The sequence below is a fragment of the Triturus cristatus genome, chromosome 12 (assembly GCF_964204655.1).
Source record: "Triturus cristatus chromosome 12, aTriCri1.1, whole genome shotgun sequence".
Taxonomy (NCBI): Eukaryota; Metazoa; Chordata; class Amphibia; order Caudata; family Salamandridae; genus Triturus; species Triturus cristatus.
The window spans coordinates 467,862,766-467,889,903 of record NC_140595.1 but is presented as its reverse complement, the minus strand read 5'-3'; the positions used below and the strand labels follow the sequence as shown (position 1 = coordinate 467,889,903).

Here is a 27,138-nt window from a genome sequence, read left to right as displayed (position 1 = left end):
ACCCTCCCAAAATATTATTTTCTGTTTCCCTTGCACTCACTTGCTGTTGGTCTGCCCTTCTCGGTGATGCTCTTCACCCCCTCCGCTGCTGCTTCCGCTGCCCCGGACCCTCCATGCTTCTTTCCTGCTACCTGCGGGTTCCCGGAAAGCGCGTGACTCACCCCCTCCGCTGCTGCTTCCGCTTCCCCGGACCCTCCATGCTTCTTTCCTGCTACCTGCGGGTTCACTGAAAGCGCGTGACTCCCCCTGGTCACGTGTGACTCTACAGTCCAATTGCAAGACCCCGGCAGCAGGCGTGGGCCAATCACTAGCCGCCTGAGTGTTGCACGCACGCCGTGGCGAGTCTTTCGCTCATGGCATCTCTTGCACGCGCTGTGTTCTACAGGGCCGCGGAGTAGGGGTCCGGCTGCATGTCCTGTAACTGGCGCTTCAGCTTCATCCGGAGAACGAGAGGACCATCCCCCGCACGCCCAGCTAGATTCCTCACGAGGCAGGTTATTTGTGCCTTTCTGCCCTCTGCTCCTCTCGTCTTTTGTGCCCTTCTGCGCCACTCGTTTTTCCCTCGTGTTTTGTGCCTTTCTGCCCTCTGTTCCTCTCGTTTTTTTTGTGCCCCTCGTTTTTTTCCCTTTTGTGCCCCTTTTGCCCTCTGTACCACTGGTTTCCCCGCCGCTGTGGACCCCTTCCAACACTACATATTCACCAAATGATTGTGTGTGTGGGGCTCGGTGTGTGTGTGTGTATAGATGCAATAGGTCTCGCCTTTGCGAGAGCTAAAGCTATTGGCATTGTAAATGACTATGCCATTTATTTATCTGTTTTCAAAACCAACCCATAAATAAAAAAGTTTGTCATTTACAATACCAATAGCTCCAACTTATGCAAAAGGCGAGACCATTGCATTGTAAATGCTTCTATTTGTGCTTTTATTGCCTCACAGGCCGAAATAAAGAATTCTTTGATTTGACTAATCCTGCTACAACAGCTTTAGTAGTAATTCCAGCTTGCACAGTATTTATGCTTGAGGAAGAAGCATTCAGCGTTGCTAGGAGCACCTCAGGTTGCTCGGTTTGTCTACTCGATGTGCCTCTTCTGTGCTAGCAGGCCAGCCTCACCACATCTTTGCTGTGGACTGTGAATTCAAGTTTTGTTTTCGCAAATCTACAGTGATTAAAAGCGTAGACTGATTGAATGAGAAAAGGGTGTTTGATGGAGAAAATGTATGATTGATCGTGGAGGTGAAGGATTCACAACTGGCAGCCACATACTGGGCTTAAAGCAACTTGAGCACAAGTGGCTAGGAGGGAGGGCGAGAGAAGGAAACCAACTGGTAGATGAAACAATATTATAATTTAGCTTGAGAAATGGTGCTTTTACTACTTTTGGGAAAGAATGAAGAGCATGCTTTTGTAAAGTGTGACCAAGGCTAAAGACTTGAAAATGGGTAATCTGATCGAAACGTGACTGACGGGTAAAAGTAACAGTAGAGGAATGTATGTTTCTAAAATTGTTGGGACAATACCATTCTGATGCCTGGTGCATGGTGCTTGTTTGCTTAAGAAGCTGCTCAGAAGTATTGTAAACTTTCACGGGCTGTTTCAGAACAGGTTTCACCTAATATTTTGAAGTTATGGGTATTGTGCCCCATTGAACACTGAACACTCTGCAGACATTACAATTTTCACCCTCTTTGGCCTCAGCTGTGACAATAGTTGCAGCATGAATCTTTTCTGGATTCACATGCTGTACACTATTTCATCATCTAGTAGTTAGGTCTGGGAATGTTCCAATTTTCTCTATTTATATTTCTGTTTGGATGTCAACGGCTAGGTGGCTAGTGCTGTCTCCCTATGATGTTAGAAATAGGCCCACAGTGTGTAGTTGCCATCTTCAGATTCTTTTTTCCGCTGTTGGGTTCAGAAGCGTGGTCCACCGCTTTAGGTTGCAATCACCTAAAATAATGGGACAGCACCAAAAGTCATAAAATCATCGAAGTGAACATCTGACGTCAAAGAAAACTGAAGACAGGCTTTAATTTGGGCTTTGACCATGCGAGTCGGAGAACGTGTGGTTGGGGTGGGAGGTTTTCGTAGAGATGGAAGGTATCCTCTTTAAATTTTGCTGGAAGTTCACCAATACATTTGCCCAAAAAGACCACGGCCCACATGCATCAAAGCAAAAGCCAGTCGCAAACGGGCAGATTCTCAGAATCTGACTCTTTGCGACTGGGATTTTTGCATTTGGGATGCATCATCCCAAATGCAAAAATCGCAATTTAAGGAATCTCTAAATTGCGATTCCTTAAATTGCTATTGCATTTAAGGAATCCCAAATTGAGATTCCTTAAATGCAATGCATGAAAGTTTAAAAATTAGCGATTTCGCTAATAGGGGGAGCAAATTACCATGAAGTTGAACTTCATGGTAATTTGCAAAAACTTTCAAAATGCACTAAAGTGCATTTTTCAAAGTTCCATTTTACACTGTGTGTGTGCAAGATGTATTCATATGCAGATTTCAGGGGTGCAACAGGGTGTCTTTTTGACACCCTGGCACCCTTGAAATAGCATGAGCAATTTGCGATTCTCTAATTGAGATTAGCAAATTGAGAAAGTCTTCCCATTCATTCCTATGGGCCTCTAGGCCCATAGAAATCAATGGGGAGGTATTCTTTAATTGCGACTCGCAATTTGCGAGTAGCAATTAAGGAATGTTTAGAAATCGCTATTTTGTAAGCGATTTCTACATGCATAGCCTTTTGCTATTCCTTATTAGCGAATCCTTATTTTTCGCTATCAAGGAATCGCAAATGGCATTGTTGATGCATGTGCCAGCACGTTTTCAATCTTTGCCTACACAAGGAAAATCAGTCTGAGGGATGTAAGTCTTGCGAGGAGTCCCGTCAAGAACCCTTTTAGTAACAAGTGGTTAAACGTGCTGCCTTTTTTTAGACAATAGTTGTAACACTAAGGCTAATATATATTGAATGTCTTGCATCAGAGCCAAAATAGGAGTTACCCAATTCTGAAACACCTACAGTTTCCTTCTCATTAAACGAGACATGCGATGTTTTACAATGCTCTTTTTGTGTGTCAAGCGGCTCACTAATTCTCCTTGACAAGTAATCAGGAATAGTATACTTGTTAGATTAATTTTCTTTAAATATTGTCTTAGTGGGACGCGGTTACGGAAAGTGTCAATGGTAGCTGAATGGTCACTTGCTGGGTCTTTATGAACAGAGACTCTATGCTGCAGAGTCCTTAGAAGCAGATTCATCCATATTTAAAAGTGTCTACTGTATGTACGATAAAACACGAAAAAGAAAGTACTAAGGCAGACCAGATTTCTAACACCCACCTGCTGGCTTGCCGATGTGCTATGACTGCTGATGCTTCATATCAAGCGCATGTGTTCAGGTAAGCACCAAGATTAGTTTTAGGATTTTCCCAGAGGCGAGTGGTGAATCTGGGCAGTGGAAGGGTATTCTCAAGCCCACACACTCACCACCTCTGCTGACTTTACAGAGTTTAGGAGAGTCTTCAAGTGCCAATGATGTACCAGCTTTCTGGATCTGGCGAACAAGTTCAACTGAGCACAAAGTTTGGTGTTAGGATTTTGCAGTAGGGGTCCAGCCAATTGATGTGGTGGCAGTGCTGTCTTCAGGATTTTTAGGGCCCCTGGGCAAGACATATTTTGGGACCCCCATTTGAAATAACTTTGAATTTTATTACCCATTATCTGCTAATTAAAGTACACATGATGGCAAACTTTTGGAAACCTGGTTTACACAAAAACAGCTGAAATGCCTTTTCAGGGGTTCAAAAATCATTAACATTACGCCGGACAAAGAGAGAAAAAGTCAAAGGAAGAGATAGGCAGAGATAAAGAGAGAGGCTGAGTTACAGAAATAGACCGAGTTGAGCAACGGTGAAAAACAGTTTACTTTCAGAGGAGGGCCCTTAGAAGATGGGGGCCTGGGGCATTTGCCCACTTTGCCCATGACTTAAAATTCTTTGTGCGGTGGGGGTGTCTTCAGACTTCCCAGCTGTACAGACAATGACACATAGGAAGAATGAGACAAGTGCCACCAGTTTATCACGTACATATGCACTGTAGTAGCATAAGTAATACTTTGATTATTTATGTGCTCGGATACAATTCGTAAAAAAACAATAGTAAAAATATGCCTAGGTCTGAGGAAACCACCAGTGTGTTGCATTTACTAAGGCTTTGCCTTAGTTCTACAAGGTTCGACTTTTCCCACCCACGGATTCCTGAACTTAGTTTAGAGCACTAACGCTTGAGTGTGAAAATTCCAGGTTGTTGTAGCCCCAAACAACCCCACTTGCCATACTTGTTGATGTGCTGTCCAGACGTGCACGCGTTGCCATTGGAAGCAATGCAACGCGTGCACGTTTTTGCCCGCAAAGCTGTGCCGATGACTAAAGGTCTTTTTCCAACGCAACGCATGCGCACTGCGTAGGCGAGACCTAAAAAGGCATTTCCTATGGAAACACTGACCTAAATATAACAAATATAACTATAGGTTCGAGGCATGTGAGCTATAGATCACATACTTTGCATACTCCTGCCATCTAGTGTTGGGTCCGGATGTTTGCAAGTTGTTTTCTTTAAAGACGTCTTTCCAGTCACGAGGTAGGTGACTCCTTTCGGTGATAGTGCGCATGGCCATTGACTCCATTGTTAGATTGTTTTTTTCCGCCATTGTGTTCGGAAGTGTATTGCTGCATTCCGGTTCGAAACCGTTCTTCGGGTTCCCCTAGGTGCGCAATCCACTCTACCCTTGACGGTATTGTTTTCGTATGCGTATCCCACTTCTCCGCGTATGTTATCGGTCGACAAAACTTCTATTTCGATCGGAAAACTTGTGGAAGGCCGTCGGGCCTCATCGCGTCTGTCCACCTCACAGTCGATGAAACGGACTCCATTCATAGTCTGTGATCGGTGCCACGCGAAGTATCCACGCACCGACTCGCACAAAGTGTGCAACTTGTGCTTATCTCCAGAGCACAACAAACAGAGCTGCGACACGTGCAAATCTTTCAGTTCAAAGAAAACGCTCCACGATCGTCGGGCTCGACGGCGTGAAATGCAAAGCCAAAACATTGAATCCACGCCGGACATCTTTGGAGAAGGTTCCAAGCAAGAAGATTACGATGCGCAAGGGGCTGAATTAGAACAGTAAGAACCTGTGTCCTTTTCGGAATCGGACTCTGACATGGAAGAACACGTGCCGCAAGGTCAACGTATCATGAGTACTGAACACCCCTTGCCTCAAAAACCTATTCAGCCCAAGCAAAAGGCTCCGGTCCCACCTCCGCCTTCGGGCCACAGTTGGCACCGAGAAGATGTTTCCAACGCCTGCCTTCCGGCTCGAAACCAGCTGGGGATCGAGTCGGCCAAAGTCAGACACCGAGCCGAAACCTTCAGGCTCAAAACCGAAAACCGCTTCAGAACCGAAACATTCGATGCCAAAACCAAAACCGGCTTATGAACCTAAACCTACGGCACCGAAAATGCATCTGATGCCGGCACTGAAAACTTCAGGTCTGAAACGGAAAGATGCTCCTCTGCAGCAGCAGGACCCCTGTTTTGACGTCCCTCCCCCGAAATCGGACCCCAAACAGAAAGATCTCTATATTAATCCTCAGACAGGATATCTTTCTACCAAGAAACGTAAATCAGAGTCAGAGGACACTTATCATATTCCTTGGAAGAGGAAGCATGTTGGTACTAACCCCTCTACTCCTCCTCCTCCTCCATCACCACCTTCCCTACAGTTACATCACTTGCTAATTACAACAACTAACTCTCCTCCACAACCTGATGATGAGGATGATGGGAATGGTGGGAATGATCCTTCACCAACAGATCCCTGGATAGACTAGAACACTGACTCACCCACAGATAATGACCCAGACCTTTACCCTACAAAGTCTTCCCCACCTGACGACAAGGTAGGGTACATAGAATTACTATCACGAGCTGCAGAGTATCATGGGGTACAGTTACATAAATAATCCCTTGAAGAGGACTTTCTATTTGAAACCCTTAGTAGCTCACAAAGGTCCACTCACACTCTCCCTATGCTCAAAAGCATGATGAGCCAGACCTTTTCGTGCTCGCATTCTCACCCCCAGGATAGACAAACAGCACAAGCCTGCCCCCTTAGATCCAGCTTTTATTAAAGGGCAGTTGATACTGGACTCTTTAATAGTATCTAATGCCCGTAAACGGGCCAATTCACAAATTTCTGGGGATGCCCCCTCTCCAGACAAAGAGTCCAAACTGATAGATGCCGCCAGTAAAAGGGTAGACGCCCAAGCAGCAAATCCCTGGCGTATTGCCAACACACAGGCTTTTCTAGCCAGGTATGATAGAGCACACTGGGACGAAATAGAAGCAATTGCTCTAATTTCTACCAGATAAGCATAAGGCCAAAACTCAAGACCTAGTCCAAGAAGGAAAGCTCATCTCAAATTCATCAACTAGGTAAGCTTTAGATGCTGCTGGCACTGCAGCAAGAGCAATCAATACTAGTGTATTATTAAGGAGGCATGCATGGTTAGGGATCTCTGGATTTAAACCTGAAGTCCAGCACTTAATTTTGAGTACACCATTCGATATACAGCATCTTTTTGGACCCGTGGTAGATACGTCCTTAGAAAAGACGAAAAAGGATACAGAAGTAGCTAAATCTATGGGAGCCCTACAGTCTCCTCCTTTCGTCGCTCCTTCTATCGGGGGGGATCCAAGACCATCTCTTCAGACACTACTGCTGCACCCTACAAGAGCAACAATCAATCCCCCTCCTCGAGAGGCTTCTTTAGAGGAGGGTACAGAGGTAACAATGGCAAGGGTAGAGTTAAAGGTTCCACAACACGTACCTCCCCCTCTCCTAACAAACAGTGACTAGCCTACACTTCACTCGATCATTTAACACCTGTCGGGGGACGTCTTTTACAATTCCTCCCCATCTGGCAATCGATAAATACAGACAAATGGGTGTGAGGAATTATCCAACATGGTTATTGCCTGGAGCTTACCAACAATCCCCCAAACATTCCGCCACATTCTCACAAAATGTCACCAGAATATTTACATCAACCTCAGGAAGAGGTACAGCCTCTCCTGTCCAAAGGAGCCATAGAACCTGTGCCATTACAACATCAAGGAACAGATGTGTACTCCCTGTACTTTCTCATGCACAAAAAGGACGGCTCCATGAGACCTATTCTTGACCTCAGAGAACTAAATACTGTAAGAGAATTTTCACATGGTAACACTTCAACAAGTGCTCCCACTTTTACAGCAGGGCGATTTTATGTCTACTCTAGATTTAAAAGACTCATATTTCGACATTCCAATTCATCCTGCTCACCGCAAGTACCTCAGATTCATGATAGCGGGTCATCATAACCAATTCAAAGTTCTCCTGTTTGGAGTCAGCACTGCTCCCAGGGTATTTACCAAATGCCTGGCAGTAGTCGCAGCACATCTAAGAAGACAACACATCCATGTCTTCCCATACCTGGACGACTGGCTCATCAAAGCCAGCAATTACCAAATGTGTCTCCAACATCCTAAACCACTCTTCACTTACTTTACCAACTAGGGTTTACAGTAAATGGGTTAAAGTCTCATCTACAGCCTTCCAACACACAAACTTATCTGGGAGCCACAATAGAAACTCAGAAAGCTCTAGCCTCTTCCAATGCAGCCAGGATTCAAAATATTCAGTCCATTCTCAATCAATTTCAGCCCAACCAGTTATTACCAGCGAAAGTATTCATGCAACTGCTAGGGATGATGGTGTCTTGCATTATAACTGTTCCCCACGCTAGACTTCACTTGTTTCCCCTTCAAGAATGCTTAGCAAGTCAGTGGAACCAATTGCAGGATCAGTTGACCGATCTAGTGTTGGTAGATGGCCACACCCATCGCTCTCTGCAGTGGTGGAACCCACAAAATTTATCCAAAGGGTGGCCCTTTCTCAAACCCTGTTCCACAGACTGTGCTAACAGCAGACGCATCGCTCCAAAGTACAGGAGCCTAGATATCAATCACCTAGAGCTACTAGCAGTGTTTCTGGTGCTCAAAGCCTTTCAAACTCACCTTATAAGCAAAACTGTCTTAGTCCGCACAGACAACATGACAGCTATGTACTACATACAAAAACAGGGAGGGGGCACACTCTCTCCAAATGCCATGCTTAGCACAAGCCATTTGGAAATGGGCCATACATCACAAACTTTATCTCCTAGCAGAACACCTTCCAGGAGTAAACAATCAAATTGCAGACCTTCTCAGCAGACAGAGACAGTAAATCCATGAGTGTGAACTTCATCCCCAAATTCTTCTTTCCTACTTTCAGGAATGGGGATTTCCTCACATAGACCTGTTTGCCACAGCTCAAAATGCCCAAGCTTCGCCTCCAGGTTCCCACACCCACTCTCCAAAGGCAATGCCCTATGGATGAACTGGTCAGGGATATTGGCCTATGCTTTTCCGCCTCTCCCACTCATTCTGCTGGTAGTTCGGAAGCTCAGGCAAACATCCCTCACACTGATTCTCATAGCTCCCACATGGGCACATCAACCCTGGTTCACCACCCTGCTGGAGCTGTCAGTAGTTCCACACCAAAAGCTGGATCTCAACTCCAGGCTCCTCACTCAGAGCCATGGAGAAATCTGGCATCCAAATCCCAAGGAACTCAACCTAGCGCTTTGGCTCCTGAAGTAATAGAGTTTGGTTATTTACAATTACCACTAGACTGTATGAATATCCTAAAGGCGGCTAGGAGACCTACTACTAGGGCATGTTATGCAGCAAAGAGGAAACGTTTTGTTATATATTGTAACAATAACAATATCAAACCCCTGGATGCTTCAGTACAAAACATCATCTGTTATCTCTTACACTTACAGCAATCTGAATTAGCTTATACATCCATTCTATTGCATTTAGCAGCTGTGGGTGCATACTTACAAAACAGACAACACCCATCTCTATTCAGAGTACCAGTGATTAAAGCCTTCATGGAAGGACTAAAAAGAGTAATACCACCAAGAGCTCCACCTGCACCAATGTGGAACGTGAACATAGTCCTTACAAGGCTAATGAGCCCACCTTTTGAACCTATGCACAAGTGTCAACTACAATTTCTCTCATGGAAGGGTTGCTTTTCTTAATGCAATCACTTCCTTAAGGAGAGTTGATTAACTCCAGACACTAACTATACAAGAGCCTTTCTTTCAACTTCACAAAGACAAGGTGGTTCTTCGAACCAATCCCAAATTTCTTCCAAAAGCGGTTTCTGCTTTTCACATCAATCAATCAGTACAGTTACCTGTGTTCTTTCCTCAAACCTGATTATGTAGCAGAACGAGCTCTACACACACTTGATGTTAGAAGAGCTCTACTATATTAAGTAGAAAGAACAAAATATTTTCGTAAGACAAAGCAGCTCTTTGTTGCTTTTTCTCCACCACATAAAGGCAATCCCATTTCTAAATCAGGTTTTGCAAGATGGATTGTTAAATGTATCCAAACATGTTATACAAAAGCAAAAATAACATTGCCAATACCCCACCGGAGCACATTCCACCTGCAAAATAGTAGCTTCTATGGCCTTCTTAGGGAATATTCCCTTAGCTGACATCTGTAAGGCAGCAACATGGTCTACACAGCACACATTCACCAAACACTATTGTGTAGATGTGTTAGTGAGGCAACAAGCTAATTTAGGCCAGGCAGTACTTAAAACACTTTTTCAAACAACTGCAACAGCTACAGGTTAGCCACCGCTTTGGGATAATACTGCTGTATAGTCTATGCAAAGCATGTGATCTACAGCTCACATGCCTGGAACAGAAAGTGTTACTAACCCAGTAAGCATCTGTTCTTGGCATGTAGAGCTGTAGATTCACATACACCCACCCGCCGCACCAGGTACCTATACCTGTTGCAGTTCTTTCTTATCTTTTATACATACGCATGGACATCTTTATTCTACCTTTACTAATTCCATTCTCACCCTCTGCGGGAAAACAATCTAACAATGAAGTCAATGCCCATGCGCACTATCACCGAAAGGAGGAGTCACCTACCTCGTGAATGGAAAGACTTCTTCGAAGAAAAACAACTTGCAAACATCCGGACCCAAACTAGGTGGCAGGAGTATGCAAAGCATGTGAATCTACAGCTCTACATGCCAAGAACTGATACTTACTGGGTAAGTAACATTTTCCTTATAGGAAGGGCCTTTTTTGTTTCAGAGTGATCCCTCAAGCAGGGTAGCGAAAAAGTGGAGGTCCCAAAACGTGCTTTCCCCTTAATTTTTCCATAAGAAAATTAGACACAACTACAGTCAAAAACTCTGCATGAATTTTACACCAAATTTTGCAAAAAGCTAAATCTTGGTCTGTAAATCGTACTTTTTGTGATTTGGTGTAAATCCATTTAGTAGTTTAGTAGTTTTTGAGAAATTAAAGCTAAAAAAAATATTGATATTTGCAGACGAGATCAAGTTGGCTGCCACCACATTAACAAAGATGAGGCAGCAGGCATCTTAGGACTCAGGACTTAGTCCCGAGTCCTAGAAAAAAGGTAAAAAAATATATAAGGGGCAGAATAGGGATACCCCCCCCCCCCAGGGCCAAAAGCATAAATAAAAAAATGTTGCTGCAAATTTGCGATGGATCCACAAATTTGTGGCAGGCCAGCCAGAGTTTTCCTGCCTGCACCGTGTGCACTGTCATCAAGTGGGAGCTGCAAATATGATACTGCTGGGTAACTGAGTGGGAAAATGGGCAACCCAATATGGTAATATAAACTCAATGTCGGGAAACAGTGCCAACAAGGGATTCTTTTCAATGTAGAAAATCTTAAGTAGTCTTCAAGAAATGAATTGTTTTAAGCCCTTTTTTAGTGGCTTGTAAATAGATTTCAAAATTAATTATTTAACTTAGAGCAAATCTATTGCAACACTGGTGCACAACAAAAATGAACAATGTAAAAGGGGTGAATACTAATAAACCCATTTTCATTGTAACCATCATCTCAAGAATTGTGCATTGTATAACCAATGATGATTTGCCTGTTTTCTAATGTTTGAAATGGGTTATGGAAAAAGTGCCCATGAGACTAAATAACCATAGTGAAGAATCTCTATCTCAGTCACTTTTGCCTATATGTGAATTGCATTTTGTACCTTTTTGATCAGCACGTTTTTCTACATAAATGTGTATTTTGAAAAGTATACACCCGTTTTACATTGTTAATTTTTGTGTGCACCAGTGTTGGGATAGATTCGCTGTAGAGTTAAATAATTAATTTTTAAATCTATTTACAAGCCACTAAAAAGGGCTTAAAACAATTAATTTCTTGAAGACTACTTAAGATTTTCTACATTGAAAAAATCCCCTGCTGGTTAACAGCACACATTTTTTCCATGCCCGCACTCTTATGGGCTGGGAAACTACTCTCGCCCGGTAGGATCAGAGAAAAAAAATCTGTTCCCGCCATGCGGGAGCAAAGCCGGCTTCTGCTGCACCCAGGATGGATACATGTAGGGAGCCGCGAGGGGACTAGGGCTTCTCCTGCAGCTCTCAAATGAGTTTGTTTTAAGTTTTAAACATTTTTTACAGCGCACAGATACTCCTAAGAGTGTCCAGGTGCTAAAGACAAGACGGCACCAACATATGAAACATATACAGGGTGTGTAAAAAGCCAAGTTTTCAGCTTCTTTTTAAAGAACAGATTGTCCAGTGTTAAACATAGTTCCCTAGGGAGCTTGTTCCAGTTAAGCAGCCCTAAATAAAAGATTGATCTGCTGCTTGTTCTGAGCAGGCAGATATGTAGGACTTTAGCCAGCTGTTCAGAAGAGGAGTGCAAGGTGCGGGCAGGAGGTAAACATGGATCCTCTCTTTCAGATAGCCGGCACCTGAGCCGTGCACGGCTTTATGCATTAAAACCATAATAAATAGTATCCTCTTTTGCACTGGGAGCCAGTGAAGAGCTTCCAAGTGAGCAGCTATGTGTGATCTGTGGGAGAGATTGAGTAACAGTTGAGGGCCCAAATTCTGAACCACCTGAAGTCTGCATAGAAGGTACTCTGGAAGGCCAAAATAAAGGGAATTACCAAAGTCCAGTCATGAGGTTATTAGCGATTGGATGACCATTTTGCTAGCAGATTCTGACGTAAAGGGCAGACATTTTTTCAGCATCTGAAGCGTTCCAAAGCAGGAGCTTGTCTGAGTCTGACTCTGTGGTTGAAAGGAGAGGGCACTGTCGCATTTAATGCCTTAGTTCCTTACAAAACTCTGTTGGGGGCCTATAAGCTGGGCCTCCTTCAGCCAACAAGATCTCCAAAGGTTAGGGGAAGATGCACAGAAAATCATGATCTCTGTCTTATCCGGGTTGCATTTTAGTGGGTTCCTATCCAACCGCTGAAACACCTTGGAGAGGCAGTTTGTGATAGCCTCCCCATTTAGCTCCATTCCTTTTCCACAGAAGAGAAGCTGGGTGTCATCTGCATAAGAGGTTACTTTCATGCCCAGCGACTATGCCAGTGCCACCAGTGGCGTAAGGTAGACATTAAACAGGGTAGGGCTCAACGCTGAGCCCTGAGGAACACCAATCGTCAATGTGTGAGCTTTGGATGAAAAGGAGGCAGACAGAATTCTTGACTTGTGTTGTCCAAAAAAGAGGAAAGCCACTTCAGTGCTGTGTTCCTACTCCCTATTGCCTTAAGACATCCGAACAACCTTTGATGAGGAACGGTATCAAAGGCCGCAGATAAATCTAGCATAATCAGGATGGTCGGCCTCCCATTTCCAGGATGCCTCTAACATATTCAGCTACTTTCAAAAGCGCTGTTTCCGTGCTGAAGTGTGGCCTGAAGCCTGAAAGACTGGAATGTAATAGCTTGTTCTCCTCAAGGAATTGCGACAGTTGTCCATTAACCAATTTTTCCAATATTTTGGAAAAAGCAGGAAGGAGGGACATAGGTCTGTAGCTTGCCAGCTGCTTCGGATCAGCTGTGGATTTTAGCAGAGGTGGCACTTTTGCCCTTTTTCAATGTGCTGGAACCTTGCCAGATGATAGAGAGGTGTTTAATATTCTATTTACAAAAGGATTGATGATCTGATCAACCTTGGTCAGCATAGCTGTGGAGCAAGAGCCAGAAGGAGAACCCAACTTCAGGCTCTTAATAGTTGACAAGGATACCTCCAGGGATTTAGGGTAGAAACTGCCCAAGTGGAGCTTCCCGTAATAGGGATAGGAGCTTCAGTTAAATCAGGAAGGATAGAATTAGATTGCAAGTTTTTAAGAAGATCTGCCTGAATGGTAGTGATCTTGTCATGAAAGAATTATTGCAACTCCTCACTGTGAGAAGTTGGCCTGGCATATGCTGGTCACTAGTTATAGTGGCCACCTTGCACCAGTCCAATTCGACTCTTGGTAGATAGGTTTAAAGACAACCTTTTAAAGAAAGCTATCCTAGTGGTAGCTGTGGAGAGCAGCCTTCAGGCTAAGTCTCTGAGGAATGTAAACCAGCTTGTTTTACCTTATAATCTCTTGAATTACCAAATGAAAAGACACCACACAGGTATATATATCAAATATATATGTATTTATTTCTAAATATACTCTACTAATCTCTTGATGAGATTAGAGCCAGGTAAACATTCAAAAGATCAACAGTTCTCAATAAATTAAGCACAAATATGGCTGTAGCCCTAGGGGCGTACCAGACCATATACTAAAATAGTGGTTTAACAAACTCGACTTGCAATATGAAGAGTCCTAGGGCCTTGGGAATCGCTGGGGCTTCACTTCTGCAGTGTTAGCAGGTAAGTAATCAGCCCACAGGAGACGCGTACAGTGTCTAAACACACACGCGGGTTTTCAATGTGTTTCAATGGCAAATGTCGCGGTTTGTATTTTACAGTTCTAGGGCACTTCGGAGTGGACAACAAGCAAACAACTTACAGGGTAAGTACTTCGAGAGCCAATGCACACTTGGGCACCGTTATGCAAGAGTTACCTCACCCAGGGAAGCCAGGTGCATACGTGTCCTTTGGTGTCGGGTCGCGATGATGTTTTCAATGGAGATCACTGAAGACTTGCTGCTTGCGTCGTCAAGAGAAGTGTCCGCTGGAATCCGAAGATGGATTGGAGTTGCAGAAGACCTAGAAATTGAGGGGACAGAGTTCAAAGTCACTTGCCAGTGACCGGTGGCCAGCAAGATGGATGACCACAGCTGTCGCGTCTCTTCAGGTCGCTGATGTTGTTTTGTCTCTTCGCTCACGAGGACCAGGAGGGATCGATGAAGACCAGCAGCTGGATTCGGAGGGTCCCACAACGTCTGCAGCTGTTGACGGTATCGGCACTCAGTTTGGAGCCAACAAGCCTTGGCAACTGCAAGTCTAGTGTGGATGGAAGATTGTCGATGGAGCAGACCAGCAAGGTTTGATGGACTTACCCAGCGAGGGTAAGTGAGAGCAGGCCCAGAGCAACCAGGCGAGCCCTTGAAGGTGATGTGGAAGTCTTCTGGAGTGTCACTAGCCAACGGGCAAGCAACCGTGAAGACGCCTTTGCAGGAAAAGTTCACCAACAGCCCACGGTCACTCGGGACGAGGTAGGCCACTGATCTTCGGTACTAGACCTGCTCGGGACTTGGACAACAAGTGGTCCAAAGCACAACTTCGTTGGACGTAGTTTAGGGCTTGCACTCGAAATCAGTGCACGGTTCCCTTGCATTTTGCGGGATTCAGTCAGTGGGGTCGGGGTGCTTCGTGCTTCGTCCGCCATCTTGGGTAGGGCTGAGGCTTGGACATCCGTAGCGCCATTTTGGGTGGGGCTAGAGGCTCTAGCAGCCGGAAGCCCGCGCACTGGAGAGCTTATTTAAACTGCTCTCTTTTAACTCTCCTTAGACTTCTACCATCGTGTATCTGCCTGACAGCATTTTAGCTGGCGTACGCTGTGTATTTTAAATCGCGCTATATTATATTGCGCTGCTGCTGCTCTTGCGGTATTTATTATTCCACCTAGCATCTGTGGGGATAGCAAGCGGGGGTTCTAGATTAGGCTCACCTGCACCTTAAATTGTGCCCTCACCCGCATTTTGCGGGATTCAGTCAGTGGGGTCGGGGTGCTTCGTGCTTCGTCCGCCATCTTGGGTAGGGCTGAGGCTTGGACATCCGTAGCGCCATTTTGGGTGGGGCTAGAGGCTCTAGCAGCCGGAAGCCCGCGCGGCGTAATACTATTAATAGGTATGGGAAAGCAGGCGCGCAGCGGATGCGTGCAGCGGTCGCGCCGTAGTTGCGCCGGAGGTGCGCCAGAGGTAAGCCCGTTTGCGCCCGTGCGCGTCAGGGGCGCCTCTGGCCACTCATCTGGTCGACAACCATGAGGATGTTAACAACTTACCGTACCGCACGGGGGACGTGGCTCAACATCGACTTTGTCCTTCAGCAGCCAATAATCTTTCCTGCGGTCTACTGAATGTTCGCTCTCTCGTGAAGCATCATGCCGAGATAGCCCTGTTATTGGAATCCTTACAATTGGATATACTATTTGTAACGGAAACATGGACCGCGGCGGACAGTGGACTGGAATTAGGTTGGGCTTGCCCACCGGGCTATCTGATCAGACATGTACCTCGTACCTCCGGTAGGGGAGGTGGAGTAGGCTACATTTTTAAAGATTCGATCTCCCTGGTGGAGTTAGCAGTTAGGGAAGTAATGGGGTTTGAGCTTATGGGCTTCTCCATTATGTCCCAGGGTGGCTCGTTGATCACAGGGTTGCTATGTTATAGACCTCCCTCCTCGACCACAACCTCTCTTCAGCCATTGGTTGATTTAATTTATGATCTTTCAAACTCCCATGCTAAAGTTTTAATACTGGGAGACTTTAACCTCTGGCCGTCCGGCCCTCAAGATCTGGCCTATAGAGAGCTCTGCCAATCGTGTGGTAACATTCAACTTACACAGTTGGTTTCATCACCCACTCACGTTAAGGGACACGTGTTAGATCTGATCTTTGCTGAGCCGGAGGTGGTGGTGGTGAAAGAGATCCTGGAGCAGGGTTGGACAGATCATTTTTTGATCAATATGTCCATTGGTCTATCTGGGCCGTTAAAATCAACTAACACAAGTGGCTTTAAATTTAAGCGCCAATGGACCCGCCTTCTTAGAGAGCCAACTCGCCCTATTCTACTGCCTAGGGGTTTTCAGGTGGAGGACAGTGTAGATAAGAGCTATACTGCACTCTGTCAGCAAATCTCGACATCCCTAGACGAATTGGTTCCTCTGCGGAGGGTGAGGGAGAGACCTAGAGTGACTAATGCCTGGTTTAATGACGATCTGAGACAGCATAAGATCCGCTGCAAACAGGCTGAGCGTACTTGGAGGAAAGGATACAAGGAGTTGGACAGGGTAGCGTATAGAGTGGCCTTACAGGTATATAAGAATCAGCTGAGAAGCGCTAAGGCAAAGTTCTTAGAAGATACCTTGGATAAGGCCACGAATAAATCGCAAACCCTATTCAAGCTGGTCAACAACTTATCTAATCCGTCCTGTACAGCTCCCGCTATCCCGGCCTCTCAGGATCTGTGTGATTCTTTGGCCGCTGCATTTGAGGAGAAAATAAGAACCATCTTGAATGGACTCTCAGTGCCCGGACAACTGGGGTCACCGTTACCTCCTTCACTGGAATCTCTTCGCTACTCGGTATCGCTCCGGGATAACAACAGGGTAGATACTTTTTATTTACCTTGCTTTCCCATTCCTACATCGGAGGAATTTGATTCACTGGCCAATGGAGTGTCCTCGGGCTCACCATTGGATCCAATGCCTCATAAGATCTGGAAGGCATTTCAGGATGAGCTGTTCCCTCCACTTTATTCTATCTGCTGTCAGTCACTGATGACGGCGACAGTTCCAGTTAGCTGGAAAGTGGCAATAGTAACTCCACTATTAAAGAAGGCTTCCTTAGATCCATCTTGTCCAGCTAATTATAGGCCCATCTCGCTTTTACCTTTTGTAATAAAGGTCCTTGAGAGATGGGTCACAAAAGCCTTGTCCAACTATCTGGAATTAAACTCCTGCTTGGATACAGCTCAGTATGGCTTTAGGCCGGCACATGGCACTGAGACCGCATTGGTCACCGTGTTAGATGATCTACGAACGCGTGTCGACAGGGGCAGGTCAGTTTTCCTGGTACTGCTGGACATGTCGGCCGCGTTTGACACGGTTGACCATGCGGTTCTCCTGGAGCGTCTCCATAGTGCGGGTGTAACCAATCTAGCTTTAGATTGGTTAACGTCCTATCTCAGTGACAGACAGCAAGCGGTGGCTTTACCACCATTTCGATCAGCCACTCGACAGGTGAATCAGGGAGTTCCTCAAGGGTCGGCGATTAGCCCGATCCTGTTTAATTTATATCTTCGACCCCTTATAGTACTGATTAAGTCATTCGGCATATCAGTCATCAATTATGCCGATGACACTCAACTGATTTTTTCATTTGAGGGTAGTGAGTCGGTTTCGAAAGACACCTTTCATCGCTGCATGTCGGCCACAGCTGAATGGCTGCGAACTAACTCACTTCAGTTCAATGGGTCCAAAACGGAGGTTCTCCATTGCTCTCCTGACCGCCTCCCCCGTGCGCTGCCTGATGATTTTTGGCCACCTTCCATTCCTGGCTCTGTGGCAGGAGCTAAATCAGCCCGTAATTTAGGAGTGGTATTCGAACCGGACCTACAGTTGGATGGTTCAGTTAATAAGACTGCAGCGACTTGCATGGGCCTGCTTCGTGCCTTACGCAAAATCTTGCCAATTCTCCCCCAAGGTTTTAGGCCAGAGGTGGTGCGTAGTATTATACTCAGTAGACTAGACTACTGCAACGCACTGCTTCTAGGAGCTCCTAAAAAACTGATCCTTAAGTTGCAGAGGATCCAGAACATGGCGGCGAAACTGGCTTTATCGCGCCCACGCTCTGCTTCTTCCTCTGCAGCTCTAGCTGATCTACACTGGCTGCCGATACAACAGAGGATCGCGTTCAAGGCGGCATGTCTGGTATTTAAGGCGTTGCATGGACTTGGACCAATTCCACTCCAGGGCCTGTTTTCATGGTACCAAGCTGCCCGGCCTCTGAGATCCTCATCGGCGTTTCTGGTGCGGATCCCAAGGATCACTAGAGTAAGGATAGGTGGCCGCGCCTTTAGCTATGCGGCCGTCTCACTATGGAATTCCCTTCCGCTAGTGCTGAGGGGTAAGCAAGATCTGCTTTCCTTCAAAAGGGACCTTAAGACCTATCTGTTCCCTAGGGCAATGTAAACATTCTTCCGATGGTTTAACGGGGTCTCAGCGCCAGGATACCCTTGGGGTGACAGATGCGCTTAACAAGAACTAAATACATACATACATTGCTGTTCCTCGTCACTCCTGGGGTCCAGATGCCACAGCTTTGCTGGGGACTCAAAATGGCCATAGAGAGGTCAGGAAATCCGCTTCAGGGGACGCAGGGACTTCGGGCTCCGGCGGGAGCGGTAAAGTTTGCAACCGTAGTTCAGTAGTTTTGGTGCCTGCCAAGCAGGGGAGTCACTCCTTGACTCCAAGGGAGATCCTTCGGTCTTCTAGAGATAGTAGAAAGTTGAAGGGCCAGGATTCTTCTTCGTAGAGCGTCGTCCAGGTGTAATCTAAATTGCATTGGCAATGTATGGTATCTTATAGTGAAAAGATGGGAGGGACTAGCTCTATGACCACTCCTCTAGGAGGGTCAGGGTAGTGGGTGGTTACACCCACTTCCCTTTGTCCAGTTTCACGCCAGAGCAGGGGCAGGTAGCCCCTGAACCGGTTTGAGCTGGCATATGCGCAGAGGAGCCTACTGCTCCCCCAGTGCAGGACTTCAAAGCACTCTAGGAGTGCACCCACCCAGCTCCAATACACTAAATCCTGTCTGGGAGGTGGTGACACCTCCCTGTGACAGGAAACCCTTTGTTGAGCTCCCTCCACTGCGAGTTTCGGTCAGCAGCAGGAGGGCAGCCCGGTGTCTGTGCTGGTGGCATCCATTTTGTGATGCCAGGGCTCTAGATGATTTCTACCGTGTAGTACAGTGTGTACATGTCGTCCCCTCTAGAAGGGTGGGATCCTACTCCCACACCAGTTACTGGTGTGGGGGTAGGATTCCAAGTTGTTTGACACCAAACACGACATGTTTTGATGCAGTCATTCCAAAGTTAGCATTTACCGCGAGGTTATAATGCACTTAGAGTATATGGTTTAACCGCATCCACAAACAGCAGCAGAGAATAGACTCTGCCAGCTGCAGAGGGGTCCTGCTCAGGCAGAAGCCCCCCCTCACATAGTAAACCAAGCACCCTGCCCTTGGGATTGATAGGGCCTACCATAGGGGTGACTGATAGGTTTATATGTGTGTGTATGGTGAGATATAGGAACCTATACCTCAGTGAGGAGTGCTAACACTACCTCACACAGGCTGCAGTAGCAGGCCTGTGGTGTCAGATTGTGAGTGCTTCCCAGGTGTGGCATAATACATGCTGCAGCCCCTGGTAGGCCTGTGAAGTACCAATGCCCTAGGTACCTAAGGTACCATATACTAGGGGCTCATAAGGTACCACAGTATCCAATCACTAGTGCATCTAATATGCACACCAAGTTGTTTAGAGAGATCAGTTAGACTGGGGCCCTGATTAGCAGGGACCCAGCCAGACTATAGCCAGAAACCAGTGTATACATCAGAAAAAAAATGGGGGCAACACAAGTGCAGATCCTACTCTCCTACACTCACACAATTCTGCAGACGGTTGGCAGTCTCTAGAAATGACATCAGGTTTAAAAAAAGATTTCACAATTTAAAAGATCTCCTTAGATTTGTTACCGGCTTCATCAATCTTCCTTCCAAAGAAGGCCTTTTTGGCAAGCTGTACCTTTGTTTGATAGTTCTTTAATGGTAACATATAGGTGGCTCTATCCTCTAGATTGAAGTTACGCAACCATTTCCTTTCGAGGTGTTTACATTGTTCTTTGCTCATTCTAAGGTCCTCATTAAACCAGGGAGCTGTTAGTTTAGTCCTGGAAGAATGGCATGCCGAGATAGGGGCTAACTCATTAATAGTCTCTTGAATCCAGCTATCCAGGCACGCAGCATCCTCTTCAAGAGCCCCAGGCAGGACTGGGGTGTTCGCTACCAGTGTTTGAGTTAGGTCACTTTGCTTGACTTTGTGAAAGTCCCGGGAAAAGGCCTGGGTATATTTCCTAAGGGAGGGCCCCTTGGACGCTCGCGGCCACATGAATGGGAAAAGGTAGTGATCAGATCATACAAGGGGCCAACTCAGATACCTCCAGGCTTACGTTGGAGAATATCTGGTCTAGTGTATGGCCCACTTGATGGGTTGAGCCAAAGGCCTGTAGCTTGAATGCAAAGGAGCACATAGTGTCTAAGAGTACGGAGGCCACTGGATCAGAAGGGTTGTCCAAATTGACATTAAAGTACCCAAGGACTTTAAAATGAGCATACCTAAGGGACCACAAAGCCAGGGCACTGCCTAATGGTTTCAAGCATGGGCCAGCATGACCCGGGAGTCTATAGATAAGGGCCCCCACCAGTGACTGTTGAGGGGTTAAGGTCAGGCAGAAGCCAATTGCTTCCACATCCACAAGACCCTCAAGTGGGAAGGCTACACATTCATACTCCATTTTGTAGACTAAGGCTATCCCACCCTCTCTGCTTATTTCACGGTCTTTCCTAAGGAGTTTAAAACTAGGAGGGATTGCTGTGGCTAAAATCGGGTTGGCTGAATCTGACAGCCAAATTTTGGTGAGGAGCACAGTGTCTAGCTTTCCATCATTTAAAAGGTCAAAGACCTGTATTTCATCTTTCTGAAATGACCTCACATTTAAGAGAGATGCAGAGAACTGTGCTAATGGCACATTGGGACTGCAGGAAATAGAGGAAACTCTATTGTTGACTTGATTGTTAGGAGTCCAAGCACAGTCAGAGCATGTAAAGTCTTTTGATATCTTAAAGGGGGAACAATAAGGAGAACATCTCAGTTTAGGGGCTAGGCTGTGCAGAGCTGCACTATCAAACGAGATAGAGGGTCTACCCTCTGAAGAAAATCCATCATGGTGGTTGGCGCTGGACGCTTTTGGGACGAATGTATGACGTTATTCCACCGCCTTTTATCACAACGCGGTCGTTACAATGACCGCGTTTTGATTCTGCATACCATTACTCCGCAAGTCGGAACAACGACTTGCGGAGGGGGGGCGCTGGATGTTGGAATAGTATAATTTACTATTCCAACTCCAGTCTGTGCTGACACTAGGGAAGGTGTTGGATTTTAAATCCAACACCTCCCCCCCCCTCCGCAAGTCGTTGTTCAGACTTGCCGAGTAATGGTATGCGGAATCACAACGCAGTCGTTGTAACGACCGCGTTGTGATTCCCTGTGTTTACCTTTTGGGACACTGATGGGCACAGACAGGCTTGTCTTTGTCGCACATTCAGCGCATCCACGCTGTAGCTCTATTTAATAGCATTTGGGCTAGTCGACTAGAGTGCACACAAACCAAAAATGGCGCCTCTAGAACGTCCCAACCCGAAAGAGAATCTTGGTCAACCAGAAAGTTAGCAACTCCACCTCCCATGTACTAATAGCATGAAAGATTTCCTAGAGTTAAAAACGTATGCAATGTAAATGTTTTAGTTATCATTTGCTACCCCATTTTGTTGCAGGCGCCATTTTAGGCTGTTCGAAACTGATCTCGTTTGTTTCTGAGAAATGGCCTTCGCTAAGTTTTGTTACTGAAATGTCAGGTTTTGTTTCGGTAATGAATAGACTGTTCATATTAGTGCATACCTTTCTCACTAGATAGAGGCCCTCACCCACTTGTCTGGTGACGGACACAGGGTGAAACGACCTTGGATTGTACTAGGTTGTGTACAATACAAGAAACAATACCTTTTTTTTGTATTTCACTGTCCAGCTGCATCTCCCTGGAAAAGTCCACTGTGGGCGTGTCTTGCCCAACCATTAAATGTACATAATGTATCTCTATGTTCACTGTTTTTTAGTTCCCTCGGTAGCACTCTCATGGACTGCACAGATGAGGCTCCACTTTGAGTGTATATGAATAAACAGTTATTGGTTCATATTCTCCACTGTCTGACCGACTCTTCCTTTGGAACGGAAGGCTGAGAGGTGGTCAACTGTGACCCGGGTGGCCTCGAGCGGGTCACTTCCTTCAATTGGTACCTGAACAGCGACTCCTTCGGGTTAATGACCCATCGCTTTCCAAGGATGGAGGGGAGGACGAGGACATCATCAGGTCGGACTAACGGCTCAGGGATCACTGCACAAAGAGCTCTGTTTCTCATAGCTGCTGCCTGACTCCCGACTGGAGAGCACTGTTTCTCACAGATGCTGCCTGACTCCCGACTGGAGTCCTTAATGGCAAAATCCTTGATCTGACTGTTTGATCTGAAGAGTTGGCAGTGGAGAACTTGTCTTTCTGTGCACCTGACATGAGGCGAGTCTGTTTTGGTTCTATGTGGATATGGTTTGAGTTTGTGTCAGTCGAAGGAGTGTTTTGGTGAAAAGTGTTTGCAAATACTTTGCCAGGTAAAAGAACGATTACATTTTCTGTTTGCAATGCCTGGATTAAGTGAGATTTGGAGTGTGTGGTGTTGTTGTTGTTACTCTGCAGATGCTCAGTTGGAAGAATCTCAGCCTGCGCCTCCTGAAGGCAGCCCTAACTTTGATATGTATGTATGTGAAACATGGCCTTGGCCCTATTATGTTTAGTACATTATGGCACAAATATACGAGGGACAATGCCGAGTTGCAGTAGCCTTTGACAGGCACTTTTGATGAACAGAAGATTGGATTTCTCCAGGAGCAGTTGTTTAAGAGACGTAGTAGACAGTCGATGTTTGATTCACTTCGGAGCTGGCAGAAGGAGGCCAGACAAAGGCGATTAAAGATGCAGAGAGGTGCATGGAAGGGTAGGATGCAAACACTTACGCAGAAGGCTGTAGTGTATGACAAGGAGAAACAGGAGACAGGAGTAGAATGTGAAGATACGAGGTTTCGACTGCACGTTAATAAGTCTTATGTGGCCAAGGAGGAAGATGATATTTTCATCAAGGCTTTGTTAGATACCCGACCCCCCCCCCCCCTTATGCTCCGCAGAGGATATATCCTGTGGGTCCCCCCAGTTGCAACCGCCTGCCCAAAGTGTTCCTGTCTCTACAGCTGGTATACATCCACTCCGGTTACTGCGCCCCCTACTCTTTCTTCTCCTTCGTCATCTTTGACGACGATGACATCTGTTACACCCACTGTTCCGGTTTCCGTGTCTTCTATTTCTTCTTCTCCGGTACAATCTCTGACCACAACCCTGCCTAGTACTCCTGTTTCGGTAATTTATCCTCCATTGTCTTTGGGTACTGACACACCTGCGCGTGGTTTTGAAGACAGGAATTTGACAAGATTTACGGAATGAACAGGTCCATTAGTGAGATCTTAAGTGAGGGAGGATGAGAAGAGGAAAATAGTGAGTCAGGCAATGCAATGGACTCGTAATGCAATCCATAGTCTTGAGGATATCTGCCAGGTTGTACGTGATTTCAAACCTTTTATACAGCACCTTGCCCTTAAGCACATGTCTGCCACGTTGATTGATCTTTGGCAGACGCATATTGAAAAAGAAGCTCCTCAAATATTATTTGATATTAGAGCTCGCATTTATATTACTGACCTGGCGCCGGAACAAGTGTTTGGTAATATCTTCAATATACTTTCTTATAGAAGCAGGGTATATGAAAAGAGTCCAACTCAAATAACTCAGATCCCTATGCTTGAAGTACACCCAATTTATCATCCGGAAATACCTGCATTGACGGATCAGCACGGAACGGTCACTAGGCTGGCCGTGGCCACCCGCTTTCAGGAGCAATGGGTTTATACTCCATGGAAAAGGAATGAGGTTTTAGCCCTCAAGACTACTTTGCCTGATCCTCTGAAAAAATCCTACTGCCTATTATAAAGAACTGACAGAGGCTGCCTCTTCTACTGTAATGACTCTTGCTGACATTGAAATGTTCTTTGGTCTCCGTGTTCTGGTTGATATTTGGCGGCAGGTACATACTCAGGATCAGGGGAGAGGAGTTGACCTAGCGGCTGGGGCAGTCGACCTCGAAATCTGGGGAACTCGGTTCGAGTTTCGGCAATGACACTGAACAGCCTGTGATTCTGGGCAAATCACTTAATCTCCCTGTGCCTACCAAAAACAAAAAATGAATGTGTCCTCATGTAATTCAACTGGTGCTATGTAAAGCGTTCTGATACCCGATTCGGGTCAAGTTTGCGCTTTATAAATCTGTAAAATAATAAAATTTAAAAAAATTCACCAAATTGGGCGATACATGGGATGTGATTAGGGGATGGGATCGAGATAGGAAGCCACGTGCTGAGATACTTGCCTTGCCTGGTCGCATTATTATATAACTGCATACACTTATTCCACCTACGAAGGTAAGTTGGGATAGATTGACTGCCTGTCGAAAGAAGAAGGATGAGAGTGTATCTGATTTCTTTACTAGGTTTTGAGATACATTTTTGGATTACAGTGGGCAGAACAGGATATGTCCACGGAAGGGAGAGTTTGTTTGTTTGTTGACAGGTTTGTCACTAACCTCCTTCCTGAAATAATGTCCCATTTGCAGGCGTCTGAGAGTACTTGGTCTACCTCTTCTCCCTCTGTCATTTTAAATATGGCCCAATATTATGAGCATCGAGATAAGAAAGAAAAAGATAATAATGATAAAGAGCATAAGGATTTAAAGATGAAGGTGTTGTTGCAGCAGGCATATCGGGGTAATACCAGAGGACGGGGAGGTCCTTCACGACAACTCCCCTGTACTATACAGCCTTCAACGACACCTTTATGTCAGAATCAGTGCGCCTAGTGTAAGGAAGAAGGACATTGGCGTAGCCAGTGTCCTCTACTTTTGCAGAAGTTTTCGTCCCCTAGAGGACCAGGTTCTGGCGGTAGGGGCCGTGGGACTGATAGATCCCAGAATACAGCGGCTCCTGTGGCCCGTTCTGACAACAATTATTTTGACGACCCAAGGGATGTACAGTACTATAATGATGATTACAATTTTGATAATGTGACAGGTATGTCCTATAGCTAGGACTGTTATGGATATGATTACAACCCCTCATGCCCGCCTTTCCCAGTATTAGTGTCATGGCATTGACAGTTCTGAGCATTATATAATTTTGAATGTAATAACAGAAAGCATTGCATTGTTAACACTGTACCAAGATAATGAAAGTTTAATTTATTTGTTGTACTAAATACTGTGCAAAAGATTGAAAAAACAGAGAGACGTGTCTAGATCAGAGCAAACATAATCTTAGTGTGCAAAAACTCATTGGTAATCTTCCTGCACATTTTGTTAGCTCTAGAACGTGTGACGGCATGAGTATGATAATGAGCCTGCTTGCTGGCAGCCTTTTGCACATGTTAACTGCGAAACGTGAGGACACGAGTTTGTTAATTCATGAGCGTGTGGTGAGACTATCTACACCGCTCTGACATTTACCCGATGCTTAGCCTCGTTGCCTTTCATCCCTTACCTGTCTTCCCGTCGGCTGGCAGCTGTCTTTTTCCTGGTTCCAGTCCCTTTCTTTGTCGGTCGGATCTTCGTCTCTCAACTCCTTCACAGCTCCTCAACAGCTCCAGGGAGTTCCTTCTTCCGGCTGTCATACAATTCCCAGAAAAAAGGTAACCTGAATCTTCCACGAACAATCGGCGAGTTGAACAATTCAGTTTAAAATAAAGAATGATTACTTGGCACCATCTTGTGGTGACAACAAGATGCCTGTTGGAACAATACAGTTTTGGTTAATTTTAAGAAAGTTGTGGTGCTTTTTAACCGTAATGACCTTAAAACTGGATACATAAAACTATCATCATTGGAGCTTTGTAGGTCACAGAAGAAAGCTCAGAAATTGTAGCTCATCATAATTGGCTGATTGTTTGGTTTCTTTTATTTCGAAATCTTTATTTATTTAATGTGTGTTACAGAGACAAGCAAGGCAGCCTTTTAAAAAAGCACAGGTACTTGTGAAAGAAACAAAAGAATTTTGAACTAAGATATGCTATTAATATAGATTGCTCATTATTTATGTTATTGTGTTTTAGGGTAAGAATCGCTAATAAGTAGTAAGTGAAAATCCAGTGTAATACACAAAGATTATTCCTCATATGAATATTCTGCGTTTAATTAGGTATTGTTATTTGGTAAAAGGTCACAAATATATGCCTGTAAAGAAAATCCAGAATATAGGTATACAGTAACAGGTATAATTAATATTGATCTGCACTTCTCATTATCTCTTTTCACAATTAGTACGCCAAGAACCTCAGTCTTTATCAGAAGCTTAAGTATTCCCCATTTGGCACTTCAAGTACCAAGATCAATCCCAAGAGGAGCCTTCAAGGTTATCAAAGACACGGTACCTGAGCCAATGTTGTTTTTCTCTCTCTCTTTTTCCAATTCCCCTTTACCCCTGGGCACTTTCAGAAAAGGCAGTGTGTTACTGTAAATTATTGTCTTTTTGTCAGTTCGCAGGGTATTTGGGAACTATACGTCATAAAAGAAGAGCAATTGGGAACACAGGTGAGTAGTTTGTCGTGACAGAAGGCTAAGCCGCACATACTCTTCCCTTGCTCTCTTTGACGACCGTTCAAGATGGATCTCTCTGAAGATGCCACGCATTTAACTGAGATTATTCGGAATTTACATTTAGAAATGCAACATTTAAAACAAAAAAAATCATTCCCTGAGAGAGGAACTATATAGAACTAAATCTGATTTCACTCAATGGAGAGAAACGAAGCCCTCCAAATCTCGTCCGATATTAGCTCCATCCAAATTTGGTCCAACCACCTTTGCCCCTCACTCAACGTTTTCTCAACGTCCTGATCAAAATCTACAAGTAACAGTTGTCACTCCTAACCCAGTTCCACTAGCCAATCCTGAGCATTTTACAGGGGACAGTTCTCTTTTTGCCTCATTT

At 45.3% G+C, this 27,138-nt stretch overlaps 1 protein-coding gene across 1 annotated transcript in view; it reads right to left on the bottom strand.

The window, feature by feature from the left end:
• LOC146776117 (acyl-coenzyme A diphosphatase NUDT19-like) overlaps nt 1-25,820 on the bottom strand; it is a 177,146-nt gene extending 151,326 nt beyond the window's left edge. The window contains exon 1 of the mRNA XM_085639443.1: nt 25,693-25,820. The gene's annotated coding sequence lies outside the window, so the exon portion shown is untranslated. The remainder of the gene's footprint in view (nt 1-25,692) is intronic.
• Nucleotides 25,821-27,138: the final 1,318 nt, after the last annotated feature.